Consider the following 22,152-nt stretch of genomic DNA (forward strand, 5'->3'; position numbering starts at 1 on the left):
CTTGGGCCTACATACTGGCTGTGCTGTCTAGAAACAATCTTCCCTCCAAAAACCACATGGTTAACTCCTTCACTTCCTTCAGTTCTTTGTTTAAGTATGTTCCTCTCAATGAGGACTCTCTCGAGTCCTATTTTAAACTGTAGCCTTCCTCTCTCATTCCTATGGCACCAATCCTGCCCTATTTTTTTTTCCATGGTATGTATCCCTTTCTAGAATACTATGTATTGTCCTTTGTTGGCTTATTTTTTACATCTGTGCCCCCCACTAGAATATAAACTCCCTGAGGACAACAATTTTTGTGTATTATAAACATCCAAAATAGTGCCTAGCATATAATATGCACTAAATTAATGATCTGAGGGATTAAGGGAAGGAAGGAGACAAGGGAGGAGGGAAGGTAAGGGGCGGGGGAGAAGAAAAAAATCAAGAGGAAAATAAATCTTCTATAATTTCAGTTTGCTAATATTTAAGGATAGATTTATGTTTAAAGTTTTGGTAAACTCCAAACTACTTGTTATAGAACATATAACTACTCCAAAATATTCAAATTTTCTCTTTCTTTTTTTTTCTTTAACCAAGTAAATTTTATTCACAGGTGAGCCATAAGGTACAAACCTTTTTTTTCTCTTAATATTTGTTTATTTCTGTGGTAAGCCCTTTAGAAATCTACTTATTGCAACTTTCATATTTCTTCCCATTTCTCTACATGACTTTGTAGATTTTTCTGGTTTTTAAGTATGACGTTTGAGTAAATATGGGATTCATAATGGGGGCTGAAACTGGCTGCGCACGTGTCCACATGCCCTGGAAATTACATTTCAATATAGATAGTGTATTTAGTCCCAGGGGAATCTACATTCATTTTTCTGTCTTAAAAAAATTTGAAATATTCATTGATTGTGCTTATAAGGCAATTTAGAGGTTAAGAGTGTGCCTTGCAATCAGACTCCCTGAGTGTGATTCCTGGCTCTGTTCCTTACTAGTTGTGCAATGTGAGCATATGACTTACCATTCTGAGTGTCTGTTTCCTGTATAAAATGAGGATACTAATACTGACTTCACTGGTTCTTTGTACAAAAAGAAAGAATACGTATACAAGGCTTAGCAGCATATATAAAACTTACTATTCAAATGACAATTATCATAATCATTAATATTTGTAAAATCCTATTTTTAAGTAAGTTACTTAAAACTTGAAAGTTTCCCTTTATAATGTTATCTATACTGGATGAATCCCCAGACTATATGAGATAGCATGCAGAAATTCAAGAAAAACATATAAAGTGCATTGTACACCTGGATTAGCCATATAAAACTGCCCTATAGAAAGAACTGAACAAGGAGAAAGGAGAAAGAAAGGTCTGCATTCATTCACTTACTCATTCAGTAACTAACAATTATCAGCACCTTTGTTTTGCTAGATGTGTATCAGTGGTAATTTTCTTCAGAAAAATAGACTCTGAGTTATGAAATCCTCTTGCACAGAAGCTCTATGGGTGAGACCAAGACATCCTCCTGCACAGGGCTCACCCTCTAACCTGTGGCTCACCCTCTAACCTGTCAGGACCTCCTCTGAAAGTAGTTCAGTGACTTTAGCAGAGCCTATTCTCAGAGTTATTTTTCAGATTCAGACTGGTTAACCCTATTTGTTTCCTATCAACAATATTTTTACCACTACGAACTTTCTCCCTACCTCCATCTCGATCCACATAAGATAATTCAGTTTCATTTCTCTCCAAAGTTAAAAGTCCCCAAAGAAAATGCTACATCTTTTTTTATTAGCAGCAACGGGGTGTGAGGCCAGGGCCAGTAACAAGAGAGATTATGGCTCAAAATATTCCCTCTCCTCCAAAAAACCTCAAAAATAAATTATACTCCTAGTATAAAGTAAATCTAGGTCCTGAAGCTTACAGTTTTCCTTGATTTTTAACTAAAACTGCATTTGTGTTCTTGAAACTCCTCTGCTGTGTAAATGACAGATTCCATTTCTTAAAGTTTGCCCACAAATTGGTTTTAGTTGTTAAAATTAGTTGTCAAACTTACCAAAAATTATTGACTTTGAGACAAGATTAGGTTTTGATTTCTTTAAAAGGGCCAAATTGGCAGTTTTTCATTGGCATCACTTTCCAGACAATAATAAACTCACATACTATTTAAGTCTGCTTCAAAAATGGAATGCTATATACAAGTATGTGTTTATCAGTGTGGGAAGGGATTTTGCTTATTCTGAGAGTCTAGAGCCAGTTGAAACTACACTAGAATGTTGTTGGGATGCCCATCAGCATTTCATAATCTCTCAATCACCCTGTGTTTTTCTGTCTAAAGTATAGTATAATTTCAGCTTTCACATCTTGAAAATTAACTCCAAATCACTTCACTGGCTCTGTGAAGAAGGGAAACAAAGGTGTATTCAGCCTTTCATTAGGTTTCAATTAATTATGATTCCCCCAGAACAATTCGGGCACAAGAATTTAAACTGTCAAATTTGCCTTCTGGGATGCTTTTCTTCCACAAATTAGTGTTTCTCCAAAGCATCCCATAAAAATAATGACCCTGACATTCTAGACAAACAAAGCGTCTGCTTTTCTTTCAACAGTTCTTTTTGAGCTAGGAGATACAGTTTTACATCTATAATTACATAGCAAACTGTATTTCAAAAACACTTTTAAAAACTGGCATTCTGTGTCCTTCAGATGATGAAATCCAGGCTCTGTGGTTGAGGCACATATACTTTGTGAATGATTAAAAAACGAATTCGCAGAAACTTGGTCGATGGCCAGATATAAGTGATGAATTTTTAGGCAATTATAAAAATGTTTGCCTTTCAAAGCACTTCTTTGGAAAGGGAAGCCATGTCCTTTGGAACCACTTATCAAATGTCTTTTATTATCTGCTGCCACAGCTATCATTGATAACATGTGAACAGAGCTTCATCTCTATATAACAGCTGGAAAATCAACAGATCGTATTCATTCACTAGACTTTTTTTGAATATCCGTGTGCGCAAAGCTCTGTCCTGTGTCTTATATAGGTAGGAAAATATGAGACACTCCTTCCTCAAGGAGTTTGTAAGTAAATAAAGGAGAAGAGACATTGATATAATTAATTATGTCATAAGGATGAAAGATTGCTTTAAAGATCCATTTTGTTTTAATATAGAAAACAGAGGTACAACCCGAAGTAATGTTTAAAAGACTCACATAAGAAGAATCCTTGGTCCTCTTCATTATCATTTCACTGGTTCCCTTTCCCATATCCCGCACTTCTCCATAACTTCCCTGCACCTCCTGCAAATGAATCCAGGCATAAGCCCTTAAAATGTACTTTTCTCATGGTATATGCTTCAGAATTTACACACAGCTACCTTGGCTGAGGCTTTTTCCATACTAAGCATAAAATAAATTCTACAGCTCAAACACAAATCTTGTGCCTCATTCCTCTCGAAGTGTTGCATCTATTTGGTGTCATTTAATCTCAACAGCAGGGCATCCATAGGGATTGATTTATTAAAGGAGTCTGCTCAGATGTGCTCCGGCTGTTATCCAGTATTTCACATATCCTGTGAGTTATGAGGCTGGCATTAGAAGGTGGTTTTCCAAAAGCTCTGCCCAAAGAAATTCTTTATTAGGCTTTATTGATAATTTATAACAATAATTATCCATCCCCAGTTATCCTAGAACAGCTAACCTTACGACAGAAGTGGCCCCTCCACTCCTCCAGGGATCATAAAAAACAAAGTGAGCAAAGAGTTTAGAGCTACATTGTACCAGGAGACAGTCACCGCTTCACGTCCTCAGACTTCTAGCTACCCCACAGTGAGTCATGATTGGATGCCCTCAGGACCCTCTTCCTATCCATAAACTGGGAGCACAGAGCTGATATTGAAGATGCCAGCAGTGTGTATAATTTGAATGCATAGTCCTATATTTCAGTTCTATTTTTCTGGTTGGTTTTTTTTTTTTTTTTTTTTTGTCCCATGGATTGTACCACTTTCCCCAAGCAGTTAACTGACAGAGCACACTTTTGCTTCCAACTCTGAGCCCCACCCTCTTTTCAGATCTCATCTTTCTTTTCTCTTTTCTTATGTTCAGATGTCCATTATTTCCTTCTCCTGATGCTTCACCATACTATAGGCATTTATAAAACAGGCTAGGGTGGGGAGTGGTTTTGACAGAGAAAGAATATTAAATGCTCTAGCACAAGTGCTCTTTCAGACTTTATTTACTTTTCACATCCTATGTTCATTTCTGACTGTGAAGGGCAACCATGTCCTTGATATATCCGTCAACCAAAAACAATACATCAAAGCTCTAGTCGTGTTCCAGGAACTGTCTAGCACATCATCTCTTTATGTCTAGAGAAAACATTTACTGACTCTCTTCCCACACTTTAACATTTAGACATCCTTCTCCTTTGATATGTTGTTCTGATTTTCGTAGTCTTACACTTTTCAATACAGAAATATCTACTTAAAAATGGAAAAAATTAATTTTAAGCAGACTTGCCTTTTCACAAGATGTAAGTATTCATAAAATACCCAAGATATATTAGCTATGGCAGTACCTTTCATGGATTCACACAACAATGTTTTCTTCAACATATACTGAAGAACAGTAGTGAACAAGATCTCAAATTCTCAAGTAAGCATTAAATAATACATTTTCAAAGGAAGAACTGCTACAAGGATATTTGTTTTCAAAAAAGTCCAAGTCCCAGCAAATTATGTTAATAATACCAAAGCATTCATAATAAAAAAATTATTATTCAACATGTTTTCATTAAGGGAAAAACCTAGATAACAAATAATAGCATCATGCCTCATTTACCTCCAAAGATAAAATTGTAGATGACTTCTTATGAGGCAGTAATTTATTTCCAAGGCAAGTCTGTTCCTGTTGTAGACTTCATTACCCCAGGTGATTCTTCACTGCACTGAATCCAGATGTTTTCCAAAATTCTACATTAAACAGAAAAATAAAAGCCAAAGATTGAGAGGAGCTGGATTTTATTCTTGATATTTTCACTCCATTTTTTCAGGCTAATTTTGTTTTTAATTAAGTAAGAGTAGATTTCTTCTAATGACAATGTTGGTAGTGACTTCTCCAAGAGAAAAAATAAGACTGTTTGAGGTATTGAGAACGGGTCTAAGTTCTCTAAATCCTTTAGTTCTTATTCTTTTGAAATATTGCTTCTAACAGATTGAGTTATTTCACATTGAAAACTCAAGTCCTGTTGTAACATAATTGCCACCGGCAGTTATCTGTGAAATGTTTTGAAGACTAGAGTTGGCCTTCACTCCTTAAAGCAATGTCTCTTCAGGATTCAAAAAAGCCAAACTCAAGATTTCCCACATCTTTTTTTTTTTTTTTAAAGACTTTATTTATTTATTCATGAGAGATAAACAGAGAGAGAGAGACAGAGACATAGGCAGAGGGAGAAGCAGGCTTCATGCAGGGAGCCTGATGTGGGACTCGATCCCAGAGTCCTGGGATTATGCCTTGAGCCAAAGGCAGATGCTCAACCACTGAGCCACCCAAGCGTCCCGATTTCCCACATCTTTAAATGCTACTTTTACCACCTCATAGATTTGGCTCACTAAACTTTCTGCTAGGACTCGTTCAGGAGGTTTGAGGAAAGAAGGGTGAAGAACAAAGAAAAAGTCACTGAAAACACAGGTGTTTTGGCACAGGCCAGTCCTTTTCTGTCATCTTACAAAGAGTGTGCTCATGGTATTTCTACTATCAATATTTCCTTAGGTTACAATATTATAATTATCTGTAGGGCAAGAACGAGGTGTATGGGGTTCTATTAATTCAATCCTTAGTACCATGCCAACACTGGCACTTAATAGATGCTTTTAAGTAATGTGAAAGTATAGTATAGTAATACTATAAGTGTAGTAATATCTGCTATAACTCAATGGAGCCAAACATGATGGATTAGGAGAGTAACAAGCAAATTCCATTTTTTGTTGTTGTCTTTTTTTTTTATTTTATAGAAACAGAAATTGTATTCCAATGTATCGTATGACACATGAACCTAACATGCATTCCATGTCCCCCATGCTAAGATGCCCCTATCTTAAAACCAAATGTGCTAAAAAATATTTTTTTCTAAGCTTTTGGTAACGGCTTCCAAACAACCCCTCTGTCCGTGGAATGTGCCACCAACTCATTGCTATCTCCTTCTTTAACCATTCTTCCTCTTCTCTTTAATTCATTATTTTGTAGAGAATGCTCTTAATAATCCTAATGTATTCAATGTTTTTGACCTCTTTAATAGTCTTGCCCATGCGACATAATAATTACATACAGCCTTCTACTCAGGTGGTGTGGGCTTGATCTCCATTGCTAGATGGGAAGTGCTTTAAAGGCAGAGCCTATGTCTCATCATTTTATCATCCCCTCAGTGTTTGCCCCATTGTTGAACACACAGCGAGGCAAATAATGTCTCCTGAGTTTCCTAGATCCTGCAGAACTCCAGGCCTCTCTAACATGATGCCCTCCTATATCCTCCCACTGTAGAGATTTCACCCCTGAGATGTTCTTTACTTACTCATTTCCCTTGCTGCACGGTGATATGCCCTGTCCTCAGTCCCCAGGTTGATAAGCAGTTTTTCTAACCATAATTATTTATGATTGTGGTTTTTTACCAGCAGCCAACTAAAGATAAGGCCCCACCTCTTTAAACTGATGATGAACAGGGATCATGCCAAATCAGTATTCAAAAATCTGGAGGCATGTGGGGTTTTGAAATCCCTAAAATTATATAAAGTAGGTGGCCAATTACTCCAGCTGGGCATCAGGCTAGGTTCAGACCCCACATCCTGATCATTCAGCATGTTGCTTGTTCTAGTTATTTCCTTTCGGCTTCAGGGGAAGAAGCTGTTATAGCAAATGTTGATCACAAATGAAAAAGGTCATGCTGATTTTCAAAAGTATAAAGTATGCTGTACAAAAGAAAAAGAACAGGTGAAATGTTGTTTTTGAAAAATGGAGCTACTATGTTTGACAGATTTAAAGATAGAAAACAGAAGTCTGGAAATAGCATAGGAGACATAGGGGAAAAAGGCCCCGGTGTTTTTAAAGAGCTGATGAACTAAGCAAAAAAGAAAGAGAAATAATTAGAAATGAGTTGACAGTAATGGCGAAAACTTGAGTTTTTTAGAAACATTGTAGCTCAAACATTAGTCCCACTACAAATTGATCTTAACCTCATGATCGAAAACATGACGTCGAGTGTGTGAGTAGCAAAGCAGGGAGAGCTAGAGTGAGGGAAATAAATTGTAAAAGCTGATTATCCTCTTGTAATGCTTGTATTTACAGTAAAAGTACAATCTTTAAGGGTCTCTGGAGGAAGACTGATTGAGTTTTACAAATTTATTTCCTTTACTATTGAATTAAATAAGTGTATTTCTTGAAAACTTTTACATTCCATCTGAGAGAATAGAGTTAAAATCCAGGCTGTTTGTGAACAGCTTATGGAAAGGTTGGGACTGATTTGTGATTTGCAATTATTGGCCTATTGAATTGTCTTTATGGTTTTGTGAAAACCATCTAGTTTCTTGATTTTAACATTTAATCTCACCATATGCATTTCCTTCATAAATTCAACTAAAGATTTATGGCAGTATAATTAGAATATTATGAAACAGGATCACTAGTCATCAGACTTTAGTTCACTATGGTCCATTAGATCTTCCAAGCTGCATAAACTTGGGTAAATTACTTTTCTATGAATAATTTTCTCATCAGTAAATTAAGTTACTAATAATTTATATCCCATATGATTGTCATTAGGATTTAATAAAAGAAAACATGTAAAACACCAGGCATGGATCAGCTATAAAGCAAGTATTTGATTAATATTATTTTTCAGTGGTAATTCAGGTACCAAATCTTAAGCCATGACTCATAGAAAATGTCTTAGGGAATATTTCAAAATCTAGAAATTAGTACTAGGGAGCCATTACTTTCAGAGATTGTGTCTATGGCATATACATTTTAAAAATTTATTTTGAGCCCTTAACAAAAAGTAGTATATTTTCATAAATAAAAATATACATATTAAAATGTTGATTGTCGTTAGGGAATTTTCAAACTTTATAATATTTTGCTTATCATGTATTTCTGGACAACTTAGTTTTTTATGTGTATTCACATAAAAAACTTATCATGGTTTTGGCCTTTTTTCTTTTAACATAATACTTTAATGTTCTGATGTCTTTGATCACCAGATTTGTTGTTTCTTTCATACTAATTTTAACATGTTCACCAAATAATTTGGTTTAAATTCTTAATTCTTCCTCTTAAACTACATTATTTTTAACATTAATCGTAAGTTAAATATGCAGAAAATATAATGTTGGTGTGGAAGGGATTGGTAGAAAGAGGTAAAAATAATGTTAGACCGAATTTTGTTTTAAGTAGGCTCCACACCCAGTGTGGAGCCCAACATGGGGCTTGAAATCACAACTGAGAGATCAAGACCTGAGCTGAGATCAAGAATCAGACACCAACTGAGCCATCCAGGTGCCCCTGGACTGAGTACTTACAGATCTGGATTCTAGTCTTGGCTTTGCCCAGGAAGAAACCATGTGCATTTGGCAAGTATAACTGTATAATGACATTAACAACCAGCATCCATTCAGTCCTTTGTCTTTATGTGCCAGATACTCTTCTGGCTCTTTATGTTTATTTGCTTTACTCAGCTCTTACAGACCTCTATTGTCAAGAACTGTGAAGGGTCTAAGATGTCGCTCCACTTGGAAGCTACTACGTTAGCCTGTCACAATCACATGGATGTTGGCAGAAGATGTGAGACCCGTGAGTCACAGACGAAGGTCTTTATTACCTACATAGATATTAACAGCCAGAATATCAGCATTTACATCAGTTCTCTGAGGTCCAGGTGATTTCTACACACAGAGAGAGTCATAGTGCAGGAGAAGAATGCTGAAATAAGGGAACCCAAATCTTTTAAAATGGAAAGAAAGCTTATCTCCAGAGGGAGACATCTTTATTTTGCTGAGTTGTAAGCAAACCTGCTCTTTGCCCTGAGGCAGACACTATAACCTTCAAGGCTGTCATCTATACAAACATCTTTGAAAAGGTAGTCCGTGTGACTGCTCAAAAGACAGGCAAAGAAACCTATGGAGAATTGTCTACCAACACCTGTGAAAAGATACTGTAAAACTTGATATCACAGATGGAGGAACAAAAGATCTGAGAGGCTAAGTAATTTGCCCAAGGCTTGTGTGATTGTCTGACCCAGATAACGGATTCCAAGAGCCTGGAATCTTCAACAGTGTAATCACTAATATTACTTTGAATGTAAACATTATTATTTAAATATATATTTGCAAATATCTTCTCCCATTCTGTAGGTTGTCTTTTAGTTTTGTTGACTGTTTCTTTTGCTGTGCAGAAGCTATTTATCTTGATTAAGTCCCAATAATTCATTTTTGCTTTTGTTTCCCTTGCCTTCATAGATGTATCTTGCAAGAAGTTGCTGTGGCCAAGTTCAAAAAGGGTGTTGTCTGTGTTCTCCCCTAGGATTTTGATGGGTTCTTTTCTCACATTTAGATCTGTCATCCATTTTGAGTTTATCTTTGTGTATGGTGTAAGAGAGTGGTCCAGTTTCATTCTTCTGCATGTGAATGTCCAATTTTCCCAGCACCATTTATTGAAGAGTCCTTTTTCCAGTGGATATGCTTTCCTGCTTTGTCGAATATATAGCAACATGTAAATGTAAGTTCTAGGTGCCATTACCCCTGCACCTCAATTTCCTCATCTATAAGTGGGCACAGGGACAGGGCAGAGAGGGCTGAGTGAGAGGCTCTCTTGGAATTCCTTTCAAATTTAATATGCTATGATTCTAAGATTTGTCTCTTAGAATGAAGAGACAGCGTAAGTGGATGTGATGCAGACTAGAAACACAGGGAAGAAAATAAGAGCATCTATTTCATTGTCAGTGTACATTTTAAAATTTTTATCTGAACCTTTGCATTCCTTAATTAAGTTTTATGAGATTCTTGAGAAAAATGAGTGTTGAATGACTACTACTTATGGTATTTTGGGCCTTTCTAATTATAGTTCATGGCTAGAGTAAGCAGATACTTTGTTTTCCAACTACCCCTATCATAAAACTTCCTTTTTCTATAATATGAGTGAGAATATTATCTAAGGATAAAATGAGGGTAGTCTTCAAGCTGCTTATGCCTGGCATGTTATCAGGGAAGCATGTCCTGGATAGAGCATTACCAAAGAAGGGAAGGAAAAGCAAAGAAACTGTAATAACATTAGTGAGATAGGCTGTGAGTCTTCCTCACATCCAGAGGAGCTCAAAAGATATTTTCTTGAGTTGGAATCTGGCTTTAAAACTATATTTAGATATGGACTGACACTCTAACCCAGAACATAATATCAGACATTTTATCTTATCATCACTTGTGGGTCATATGCTGCCTGTTTCCTGGAGCCTTTTGAAACCTCATTTTCTTGCCAGAGAAATGCAAAAGCAGTCCTCTTCCTCTTTTACAAGTTGATATAATGAAAGGAGTCTCTTTTTGAGCCTCCTCTTCTTTCATTCTACCCACTTTCTCCATGATGTCTCATCTACTCCCAGAGCTTCAAAGGCCATTTGTATGCTAATAAACCCCAAATCTCGAAATATAGTTCAACATGCTCTCTGAGCTCCTAACTTACGAGATCAACTTTGTGTTTGACATCTCTACTTGAATATGTCAAGGATATTTCAAACTCAACTTGTCCAAAATGGAATGTACTATCACCACCCTGCAAACCTGCTTCTCCTTAAATATTCTTTGTACATACATTTAAGGGCATCACTATCCAGTCAGGTTTCTAAGCCAAAACCTGGGCATTTTTTACTTCACTGTCCATGTCCAGTAAATCACCAAATCTTGTTAATATTCCTTCCTAAATGTCTCCATTTCCACTGACACCATCTTTGTAGAAATTGCTGTTAATTTTGATCTCAACCATTGTATAATTCTCTAAATGGTCTCTTGTAGTCAGAATTATTTATATAAAATCCATATCTGATCATGTTAGCCTTCTGCATAAAACCTCTCAATGGCTTCCCATTTACCTACTGGATAAAGTTTGAACTCCTAATATAATATACAAAGCCTCTATAATTTGGCCTCTCCTCACCTCTCCAGCATATTGATCGCGTATCTTTATTGTAGACCTAATAGCCTATTATTAGATCCTTACACCAAGCTCTCTCTTCCCATCTCTCACATATTATCCCTTCTGCCTTGGACATTATTTCCATTATAAAATGGCTATTCATACTCATCCTACTCAGCTTAACAAATCACATACTCAGAGACACTTCTCTGTTCCCTGGAGCACTATCGTTTCCCACAGTGCCTTGAGCTTCCCTTTATCATTAGTACTGGGTTTCATTTTATAGTAATTATTGATAGCAATACTGTCTGCCTCGCTGGACTTCAAGGCTGGGATAACATCATGCTTGAATCTCCAGCATCTGGCCTTGAGCAAGGTACTTACAAAGAACATGATAAATTCTTATGAATAAATAAGTGAACAAACAAAAGATCTTCCCAGGTGCACTTTTGTGAACAGGAAATTTGCCAGTCTGGAGTTAACCTCTTCCATACCTCCTTCCCAATATATAGTTGGTAGAGTCTAGAAAATTTCTTGAATCAGGGCTCGAAGTACCTGCCTTAGTTGATTAGTCAAGATTTCACAGCCAAGTTGAGATAGTTCAGGATTAGTCTTCAAAATAAAAAAAAATAGGCAATGTCAGATTTTTCATACATGTACTTTACACACTCTATGTCTTCTATGTTTAAGAATTGAAATTTTATAAACTGTAGAAGTATTTAAAATTTTCATTTCTCCTTTTTATCCTCAGTTTAAAAAGTCTTTCCTTAGGTGAATAGTAAGGTTATTTGTTCCCTATCAAATAGGAATTTAAAGCAGGATGTATAACCACATTCCCTAGCCATCAAATTTAGTCAGTGTCTTGAATGCCATCAAATAGATCATCAAAATGTATTTTAGATTAAATAGAGACAGAAAGGAGGAGGAGGAGATGCTTTCCAGATTATGACATTTAAATTGTAGGATTCCAAGACAAAATTTTGAAAAGTCTCCTTTCTACTTTTCACTCACCAATTCCAGGGGTATTTCTGTGTTGGGGTGGGTGAGTTCTATTCTTGTGGGTTTTAAGCATTTCAGTGGCTACTTGGGCAAGAAGCAGATCTAGGTTTTCTTCAGTTGAGGGGGGAGAGTGGATAAAACAGGGGAAGAAGAAAACTGGGTCATACACTTTCTTTTTTCTTCTGTATCACTTACTACAAACTAGGTTGTTTTTGTGAACCAATGATAAATAACTATGAAGTATCCGTGAGGAACCTTGGGCCTTTCGTGCCAACAACAATAAAATTCATAAATGATTGCAAAGTTATATCAGAGATAAGGAGATCTGACTCCTCCCTTTAGCTCTATCAATAAAGTAACATGATTATAATTAAAGTGATTATACCTTCAGATTTGCTCAGGACAGTCTTTGTTTGCCCTGATATCCTGGGCTAATTATTAATAATGACCCCTTCACTCTGAAAAAAGGTCCTTAGAGTATAAAGTATATGATTATCTTGAATATGGACAGTTAGTATAATACCAACTCAATAGGGTTTCTTTGTTTCTTTTTTTTTTTTTTTGAGAGAGACTGCTACTCTCAAAATGACTCTCTTTTTCATTTGCAATCTAATTTATTCTTTTTTGTAATAAATCCACTAGGTAGACAATATTACTCTTTTAAAAGACAGGAAATTTATGATGGAGAAATATTAAGGCATTGCTCTAGGCCACACCACAAATACATGACAGCCACAACTTAAATCCTTTCTGGGCAATTGGAAAACCCTCTTCTTTCATTTACATTATTGCAGGATGAAAGTTAAGCCTTAAAAATACACTACCTCCTTACCCCCATAAATAAATAAAACACACAGACAGAAGCAGCAAGCACTCCAAAGTGACTAGATGCTGGACAGTCGAGTTTACATCTGGGCAATGAGGTGTGATTGACTTAATCACAGACTTGATTACAAATTCTAGCAGTTCCATTGTCCTGAGTATGTTTTTAGACCACTGTCTACACATCCTGGGGGTCAAATAAGAAAAAAGCTACAGCAGGAGAACTTTCACTATGTGCTTCTCACTGGCTTTGTGGCACTGGAAACAGAACGGAACTCCTCCCCTGCGTGCTGCCCACTGCTACCAGTCTTTCCCACACCCCAGATATGAAGAGAGATAACAAGGCCCTCAAATAGAAGTTTCCTGATTGTGAGTCATGGCTTACTCAGCCTTTGTTACAGAGAACCTGGAAGCCTTTGAAATACACTGTTGATTTTGGCAGTCTTAACTCCCTGTGCTGTTATCAAGAAACAAGCTACATGACTAATTTGCTTGAGAAATTGCCTCTGTAATGAGTATATTAAGAACAGCCTATGCTAAAGGGGCTAGTGTTTAATATACGGTGTTCAATGTTTGTATTTATGAATATGTACTCATTTCCTTGAACAGTGCTTCACACGTATAGTTCCTAATAAATATGTTATATTGAATTAAATAAAAATACCAATAACAGCTAACATTATTATGGGGACATTTAAGATAAGCAGGAGCCAGGCATTATATTAAGAGCTTTATGGATATTATCTCTTCTCCCTTCTTCCTTCTCTCTTTTATGGATATACTATGTGTATTTTTTTATACATAATGTCTTATGCATAACAAACACTTAAATATGCAACTAAATTTAACTAAACAAATTTGGTATGCAAACAACTGCATAAATCAGCATATCTCCCTTAACTTTAGTTATTGTTCTTGATAGCACTTCAGAGAGGTAATTTTTAAAACAAATGAGAAATATATATTATACAGGGATATGTATTATATAGTTATCAAGAAAAATGCATCATTATATTCATTTAAGTTAGAGTAGATAATGTGTATTATTATATAATGCTATAGCATAAGTACTGTATAACCCTTATCTGCAAAACATAGATAATAGTGTTACCTAATTATTAGGGTTGCCAAGTAGATAAAATTAGATAATATATGCAAAATATAGTTTTGGGCATATCTCACATACCCTATAAATTAATGACACCCTCTTCATAACTACAATGAGTCTTTGGATATAGACAGCTACCAATTTTATTTAGGAAAACTTGTTCCATATTGTGTTAAAGGTGCTGTTTAGAAATATATACACTTGTTCTATAATTTTAAATATTGTTATATTGCTATAAATATGTAAACTTAAAATATTGGCTTTGAAGTTAACCTAGGAAGGCAAAATTTTATGGTCTACAATTTTCCAAAGATAGATTCTGAAGATTTTTCTTGAAAGCAAACTTTTCTTTGTCTTTTTTTGAAAATGCATTTTGAACTAAAACAATAGAAACGGTAAAATAGCAAAGTTTTCTTCCTCTATTTAAAGACTACAATTCTTGCTGGTCCAGGGTAGTTACTGACTGATCTTAGAGGCAGGCCATGGTTCTTGACTGTGATTGGTTCAGGAACACAATCCTAAGCCAATCAGCAAATAGTGCTCTCTGACCAGTAAAATTTGTTCAAGAATAAAGAAGTGATCTAATTTAGGTGAAGACCCAATGACATTTCCTGTGGACTTTGGTAAAGGAATTTCCTTGTTCTTATAAAAATCGCTCAAAGCGTAGAATTCTTTTTTCTTGGATATTATTACATGCAGATTCAAGGATTAAAATGGTTGCAGTCACCTTGTTACTGTTTGAAGATTAGGCAGGGACCCAGAGGAGTTAACACCTAAGAAAGATGCAGAGAAATGGAGTTGGAGAAATTGGGTTAAGCCAACCTAAGACCTGAATCTTGACTTCTACAGTCAATGAATTTTCTCAAAGTATGGTCCTAACCCAGAAGTAGCAGCCTCACCTGGGATCTTATTAGAAATGCAAATTCTAGAGCCCCATGTCAGACCCCTGCAACCAGAAACTTCGAGTGAAGTTCAGCAATCTGTGTTTTAAGAGGCCCCTGGGATGATTTCCAATGCAGGCTAGAGTTTGAGACTAGTGGTCTCAGCCAGTTTGAGGGACATTTTTCTGTCACCTGAAGTCAAAACTATATTAAACATTACACATAGACTTGTAAGTATATACCAATCTACTTTGCTTGGAAGTATACTGAGTTGACTAATGATAAATTAAAAGGAAAAATTCAGAAAAGGAAATCATAGTATAATAGGAATGTAAGATTGCCTTCTCTAAGACTAATAGTAAAACTTAACAACTTTGAACCCAGACTGGCTGGGTCTATATCCTGATTCCAGTACTTATTGACTGTTTGATCAAAGGAAAATTACTCTAATTTCCTCCTCTGTAACATGTAGAGAATTGTATTCTTTTGAGTGTTAAATGAGTTAATAAAGGAAGAGCAATATAGAGTCTTTTCCTAACAGAACTAAGCACTCAGTAAATGTCAGCAGTTAGTATTGTTTTTACCATCAACAGGCAAAATACCACATCAGAGAAGCGCTAAGGAACAAACCACACCTGACTAAACTGACCACATCAGTATTCTTTCGGTAATGTGGAGTTGGTGCCAAATTACTCTTATGGTGGCATTTAGAACCACAGTCAATAATGTTATTATGAAATCTATATCTCATTATGAGGATAACACTGTAATTGTTCATCCAAAAATTCCCCTTAGAAATAACTCTCAGAACTTAATTGAATGTTATTTTTAATTTATTAACCATATATTTTGTTATGTGAAATACACACATGCACCCTTCTCTAGTAAAGCTAGAAAAAAATTAGATGATAATAGACCTGTTTCAGTGTTTGTCTTTGGGTAATGGAATGCAGTTTATATTTTTATTTTCATTTATATTTATATATACTTATGCTACTATTTAATGAAAGATGCAAAGCACTGCTGAAAAGCACATATAAAAATTACTTTAGCGGGGATGCCTAGGTGGCTCAGTGGTTGAGTGTCTGCCTTAGGCTCAGGTAGTGATCCTGGGGTCCTGGGATCGAGTCCCACATGGGGTTCCCTGTGGGGAGCCTGCTTCTCCCTCTGCCTGTGTCTCTGCCTTTCTCTGTGTCTCTCATAAATAAACAAATAAATCTTTAAAAAGAAAATTACTGTAGGGGCACCTGGGTGGCTCAGTGGCTAAGTGTGTTGGACTTTGGATTTTGGTTCAGGTCATGATCTCAGGGTCATGGGATGGAGCCCCACATGGGGCTCTGCACTGAATGTGGAGCCTGCTTAAGATTCTCTCTCTAACCTCTTCCTCTTTCTCCCTTCCCCCCTCTCTCCCTCTTTAAAAATAATAAATAAATAAATAAGCAAACAAACAAATATTTTAAAAATTATTTTTAAGGGAATACAGAGGTCTAATTTCAGGGTACCCAAGTTTCATTTTCTACTTATGATATAGTGGCCAATCAGCATTTAGTTCCCAAATTGTAGTTTCGTTGTTGTTCCTATAGCCATATTGTATCAGAGTTCACTGCCTGATTTCAGTACCAACTCATGTTTTCATGATCTCAGACTTCAGGATAGAAATTTATGGCAGGGCATAAGCACCAAACCTACAGCCAGTGGGCAGATGTTAATCAAATAGTCCATTCTGTGTAAGAATCCTGGGGCCGTCAGATGGGAAATACACAGTAAGGAAGTTGACCAATGGGTTGAGGTTACATATTTCAAGGTGAGTCTTGAGCCAGAAACCAGCGTAAGGTCTTTCTCCCACACTTTGATTTAGCGAAAGCCAATTTTCCCGGCTTGATTTAGCAATGTTAGTAATTAGTGAGCTGTCACGTCACAACCTAGGACTCTAGAAAATAGCAATTTACAGCCAAAGTAACAGTATACACATTCTAATCGCTTTTTAGTTTTGTTGATTTGTAACCATCCATTTTCCTCCCATGCTTCTGTCTCCATTGTAAACTGAACAGAGGAGGCAAAGCATGGCAGCCAATATGGCGCAGTTGTTAAGAACTGGACTCTGTAATCAGACAGTTCTAGGTCTGAATCCCATTCCACCACTAAAGAATTGGGACCTAGCAGATACCTCAACCTCTCCAAATTACTTCCTCAGGCTATTGTAAACGCTAACTAAAATAATGCATGCACAGTGCTTTAGTCAATGTGTAGTGTAGAGGAAACACTCAGTAAAGGCTAATATCTAATAATATCAATTGTTCTCTTTCTTGATATTTTCTTCTTCTGTCTATGTTCTTTGCTGTTACAACAGATGGGGGTCTAAGCAACAAATGCTATTGAGATAAAACCCTCCAAACATATGTGCTTTCTTATTCCCATAATGTGAAGAGAAACAAAAATAAAAATACATATAATAGTTTCCAGTGTGTGAAATTTTAGTGACTTCAGAAATCCCAGGTTCTGAGAGGACAAATAGCTGAAAGGAAATTAGTATTTTTGGCCAACTGTTTTCTGGTGGCCTACAACTCAGGCCTTCCTGAGCAATTTGGGAACGTGAGGAAAGAGTACTCACACTGATCACCAAATGTGAGGGCCCAGAGCTTGGCAGCTCCCCTGGTATAACAGTGAAACTCCTAGGAGCTACCAAATCCTTGCTTTCCCTCTGATATGCATGATTCAAGTTGACTTGGAGCTCCAGTTGTCTCATCTAAAATGTAAAGGGTACACTCTGGGAAAATGCTCTGGCAAAATTCAGGCTCTCGTCTCTCTGTCTTTGAAGACTATACCTAAAGCAGGCCAATGCCAGTGCTCCCTTGGACCTCAATGGAGCAGATCACCTAAGTAAGGTCCCTCCAGGCTTTGGGCAGCTAGGGTCAGACCAGACATCATATGCCCTCTCCAGACCTTACTATTCCTCATTTCTCTCTTCTCTTTGTATGACCCTCGGCCTCTCAATGGTGCAAAACCCAGAAAAGGGGAAGTCTTGGCCACATTGTCAAAAACCACCTCCTTTCACACAGCTGTCCCATGTTCAGAACTGCCAACGGGAAATGTAGCATCGATGGGCAATGCTTCGGTGTATATTATTGAAAGGGAAACCTTAAATACTAAGTCGTTTCTTATGAAAAAGGAGACAGAAGAGATTTTCAGAGAACAAAATACTTTCCACAATGTTGTGTTTCTTCTCCACTAGGCTCATTTGGGGGGTAAGTAAGTAAGGCCTGGAAGCCAGTGTTGGAAATACATCAAGTCGAAGAACTAAAATGATGTAAACAAATGATGTGCATCTATTAAAAAATCTCATGGGATACAAAGGACAGTACTTTAAAGTTTAACAAGGATACTTTGCTAATTAGGGTCTTCTTTCTCCTGCCAGAATGCCTTGTCATAAAACCTCAACTATGCCAAATGTCTAAGGCTCAGAATTAGCGCTGCATCTGTTCTGTGATCTGGAAAATATCAAGGTTCTCGGATTCTTTTTGTCAGTGAGGTAAAACGTAGAATTCTGGATTTCTTGGGAGGTTAAAAAAAATTAAAAAGCATATTCACTTCCTATTCAGGTTGTATTTTCTTAAAAAAGTAACAGTTGCCCTTTTGCCCAGCCCTCACTTTTCCTTTATTGTGTGCTACATTCTATTGTTAATTAACAATAAAAATGTTCACTAGGGAAACATTTGATGAATTCATTTTTCAGAATAAAAATAACTTGGTACTACTAGGACTTGTATATAGTCAGAGATTTGGAGAATGTTAGATGTGGTAGGAGCTCTTGAACCTCTCATTCAATGCAGGATTAATTCTGAAATATTCTTACACCAAGCAACTGAAATTATTTTTACACAAGTTTTAAGAAATGCAGAGATTCAGCAAGGATTAAAGCATCAAAGAAAAATAAGAATAATCAATTCAAAACACATTCGCTGGTTATAAAATTACCATATGCCTAGTCTCTTCCAGTGAACCCTTCTCAAAGATTCACCAGGTTAGAGGGAAAATCATGATGGAGAATTATTCAGGAAGCAATTTGGAAGTACACACAAAAAACACACATTGAAGTAAGAAGATGGGCATTTTGATAAATAAAGGAGTTATTTCTAAAAAGGCAATTTGCTTATTAAAATATTCACAACTGGGGCGCTTGGGTGGCTCAGTGGTTGAGCATCTATCTGCCTTTGGCTCAGGGCATGATTCTGGAGTCCCAGGATTGGGTCCTGTGTCAGGTTCTCTGCAGGGAGCCTGCTTCTTCCTCTACCTGTGTCTCTGCCTCTCCCTCTCTCTCTCTCTTTGTGTGTCTCTCATGAATAAATAAGTAAAATCTTTAAAAATAATAATAAATAAAAATATTTACAATTAACGCAGTCCAAATCCATGGCATTATTATGATTTCAGCATATCCTGGGCCAGAAGGTCATATCAAAGAGGGAAGGCTCTTAGCACAGAGACCCATCAACTGTAAGAACAGCCATCTTTTAATTGTCAGGCCCCTCCCTGTGTACAGTTTCATGTTGTTATGAATTGGATTGTGCCCCCTTCCGATTCATATATTGGAATCCTAATCCCTAATACCCAGAAGGTGACCTTATTTGGAACTCAAGTTTTGCAGATTAATTCACTGAGATGAGATCATCCTAGATTAGGGTGAGCCCCCAATCTGATATGACTGGTGCCCTTATACAAGGGGGAAATCTGGACACACACACACAAGGGAAAAGCATATGAAGGTCGGAGTTCATAAGCCAAGGAACTACCAGAAGCTAGGAGGGAGGCTGAGACCAGATCCTTCCCTAAGGTCTTCAGAGGGAAGCATGGCCGTGTTGACACCTTGATTTCAGCCTTCTGGCTGCCACAATTGTGAGACAATAACTTTCTTTTATTCTAAGCCATCTTGTTTGTTATGGCAGCCCCAGCAAACTAATCTAGGTATCCTGTTTTATTTCTTACTCTTCCAAATTTTCCTCTCCCTTTCAAATAACACAGCAATGTCAAACCAAGAATCATAAAGCAGAGGCATGACTATGCACACTTTGTATTCCCCCCACTTCTCTTACTCTCTCACATCCAGATCTCCAGCCATCATGGAGATGATTTCCACAAGTAAAACCACTTGCTGCCTTTCTCAGCTCAGGCTCTTGATAGATGGGAAGTAGTCAGTCTTCTCTGTGGGCCCTATTGGGTATCTGGCTATACAAAGTCCTCTTCACAATAACTTTTTCTGTCTTATTAGGTCTGTCATTTCAGATGGAAATAGGCTCCTTCCCCTAGCAACTACCCCTGCCTTTAACCCAAAAGTCTGAAATTCTGTCAACAAAATGGTAAGAGTCTTTATTTTTTATTGATGCATAAAATAAACTGTTCCCCCTCAACCCACAACACACGTGCGCACGTAGACTTGCCAATGGCATCAGAGTGTGATTAGTAGCCTAATAGGATGTTGAAAAAGTGATATGTGAACAGGCTAGCACAATTTTTTGAAAAATAGTGTATTTGGAAGACTGACATATGGGATAGGCATGCAAAAATACAGAGAGAAAACAGAAAATAAAAGATAATTGTGTTGTGTTGTACCTTTAGCAGGAATTCTGTTGCTTGTTGATTGAGAATATTGAAACTTGAGGATAATCAGCATGTGTGCCATCTAGTTGAGGTCTCCTGGACTTTGACCAGAACTGCTGCTACAGATTGGCCAACTTTTGTAAAAACCTCTTTGTTTCTCTTGCTCTCAAAGGCATTGTAAATTCATTAAATGGCCCAAGGCTTTGCCACTGATCCTCACTCTCTTGTAAGATCTTATAAATGGGGTGTTTGGGGCCAAAGCCTCTAAGCAAGATCTAGGTTTGTGAGGAAATGTATTGGTGATTCATCCTCTTCTAAGATGATAAAGTATATTATTAGATACCAGCAATCTCCTGACCAGGTCACAGTAGAAGTCAGCCTCAGTTCTGAGCACACAGTGAAGGCCGATCTTCGGAGATGCCTTCAAACCCAAGGCCACAAGCAGATCTGTGACTCAGTCAGAATGAAACACAGGACAGGAGACCCCTGGCCATGCTGTCTACTTGCCAGGACTGCTTTCTGCCATGATCTTTATTTTTCTCCATTCTGGACATCTGGAAATATATAATATGGCTGAGTTGATACTGCAGTAAGTAGGAGACAATATAACATTCAGAAATCAAGTCTACAGATAATCCAAAAAAGCACATCTGGACAACATTTTCATATTCTGTATTTTTTTCTTTTCCCCCTGTAAAAATAATCCTTTTCCATCTAATGAGAGACTGGCTGAAAGGATGAGGGGAAGAGAAACATAAAGAATGAAGAATTTAAAAACTGGATTACCTGACTGTGAACAACTAAATATATTAAAAACATATGCATTTCAGAAAGTTTTAGTTTGGAAAAAGACTAAAGATAGAATTTCTCTCCTATCTTTAGTATTTAGCATTTTAGAAAGCATCAAGATTTCTCTGCTTTAAACTGCTCCCTGGTTGCAAGCTGGTTATCAATGTGAAGTGGAAACCTGGAACAATTTAAGGTGTGCATTAAAAAATAGAATACATTTTAATAAATATCTTCTAAAAGTTAAAGTAAAATAGTATTTCACAATTCCATTCTAAAAAGAAAAAGTAGTGTGTTTCTACTTAAACAATGTCTACCCTTCTACCTCTAAAAAATTACTTAAAAACCTTTGGCACGATCAAGATGGTCAGTCCTATGATTCTGGGCATTGTGGAGCATATACCCCATTATCTCTACTGAAAAACGTATGAAATTCACTCCATTCTGAAACTCTGCTCAACACATTTTTATATTTTTTATTTTTATTTTTTTTAAAGATTTATTTATTTATTTATTTATTTATTTATTTATTTATTTATTCATGATAGACATAGAGAGAGAGAGAGGCAGAGATACAGGCAGAGGGAGAAGCAGGCTCCATGCAGGGAGCCCAACATGGGAATCGATCCCGGGACTCCAGGATCGTGCCCTGGGCCGAAGGCAGGAGCTAAACCACTGAGCCACCCAGGGATCCCCTCAATACATTTTTAACATAAACTTTTGAATTTCTTTTACAACAATTTTAAAGAAATATTGCAAAGATGATACAGGGAGTTTCCACAAGCCACTTTCCCCTGCTATTGACATC

General features: G+C 36.8%; 1 protein-coding gene and 2 long non-coding RNA genes across 13 annotated transcripts in view; 1 reads left to right on the forward strand and 2 right to left on the reverse strand.

Moving 5' to 3' along the window:
• Window positions 1-5,176, reverse strand: part of ITPRID2 (ITPR interacting domain containing 2) — a 110,918-nt gene extending 105,742 nt beyond the window's left edge. For 2 of the 4 annotated variants that reach the window (XM_077883325.1, XM_077883324.1), the window contains exons 1-2: window positions 4,827-5,176; window positions 3,201-3,287 (exon numbers count right to left, since the gene is read on the reverse strand). The gene's annotated coding sequence lies outside the window, so the exon portion shown is untranslated. The remainder of the gene's footprint in view (window positions 1-3,200; window positions 3,288-4,826) is intronic. The other 2 variants (XM_077883322.1, XM_077883326.1) reach the window with 2 other exon arrangements.
• Window positions 1-9,367, forward strand: part of LOC144304773 (uncharacterized) — a 76,218-nt gene extending 66,851 nt beyond the window's left edge. For 7 of the 8 annotated variants that reach the window (XR_013371742.1, XR_013371746.1, XR_013371740.1 and 4 more), the window contains one exon: window positions 8,430-9,367. This is a non-coding gene — a long non-coding RNA (uncharacterized LOC144304773). Of the gene's footprint in view, window positions 1-8,426 lie in introns of all 8 variants that reach the window. The other variant, XR_013371747.1, reaches the window with a different exon arrangement.
• A 2,289-nt stretch (window positions 9,368-11,656) lies between these two features.
• Window positions 11,657-13,292, reverse strand: LOC144304774 (uncharacterized). Its single transcript, XR_013371748.1, has 3 exons — window positions 13,223-13,292; window positions 12,168-12,266; window positions 11,657-11,768 (listed from the first exon to the last, which is right to left on the reverse strand). It is a non-coding gene; the product is annotated as an uncharacterized LOC144304774 (long non-coding RNA).
• Between the last annotated feature and the right edge of the window lie 8,860 nt (window positions 13,293-22,152).

This window comes from Canis aureus, chromosome 34, assembly GCF_053574225.1.
Source record: "Canis aureus isolate CA01 chromosome 34, VMU_Caureus_v.1.0, whole genome shotgun sequence".
Classification (NCBI taxonomy): domain Eukaryota; kingdom Metazoa; phylum Chordata; class Mammalia; order Carnivora; family Canidae; genus Canis; species Canis aureus.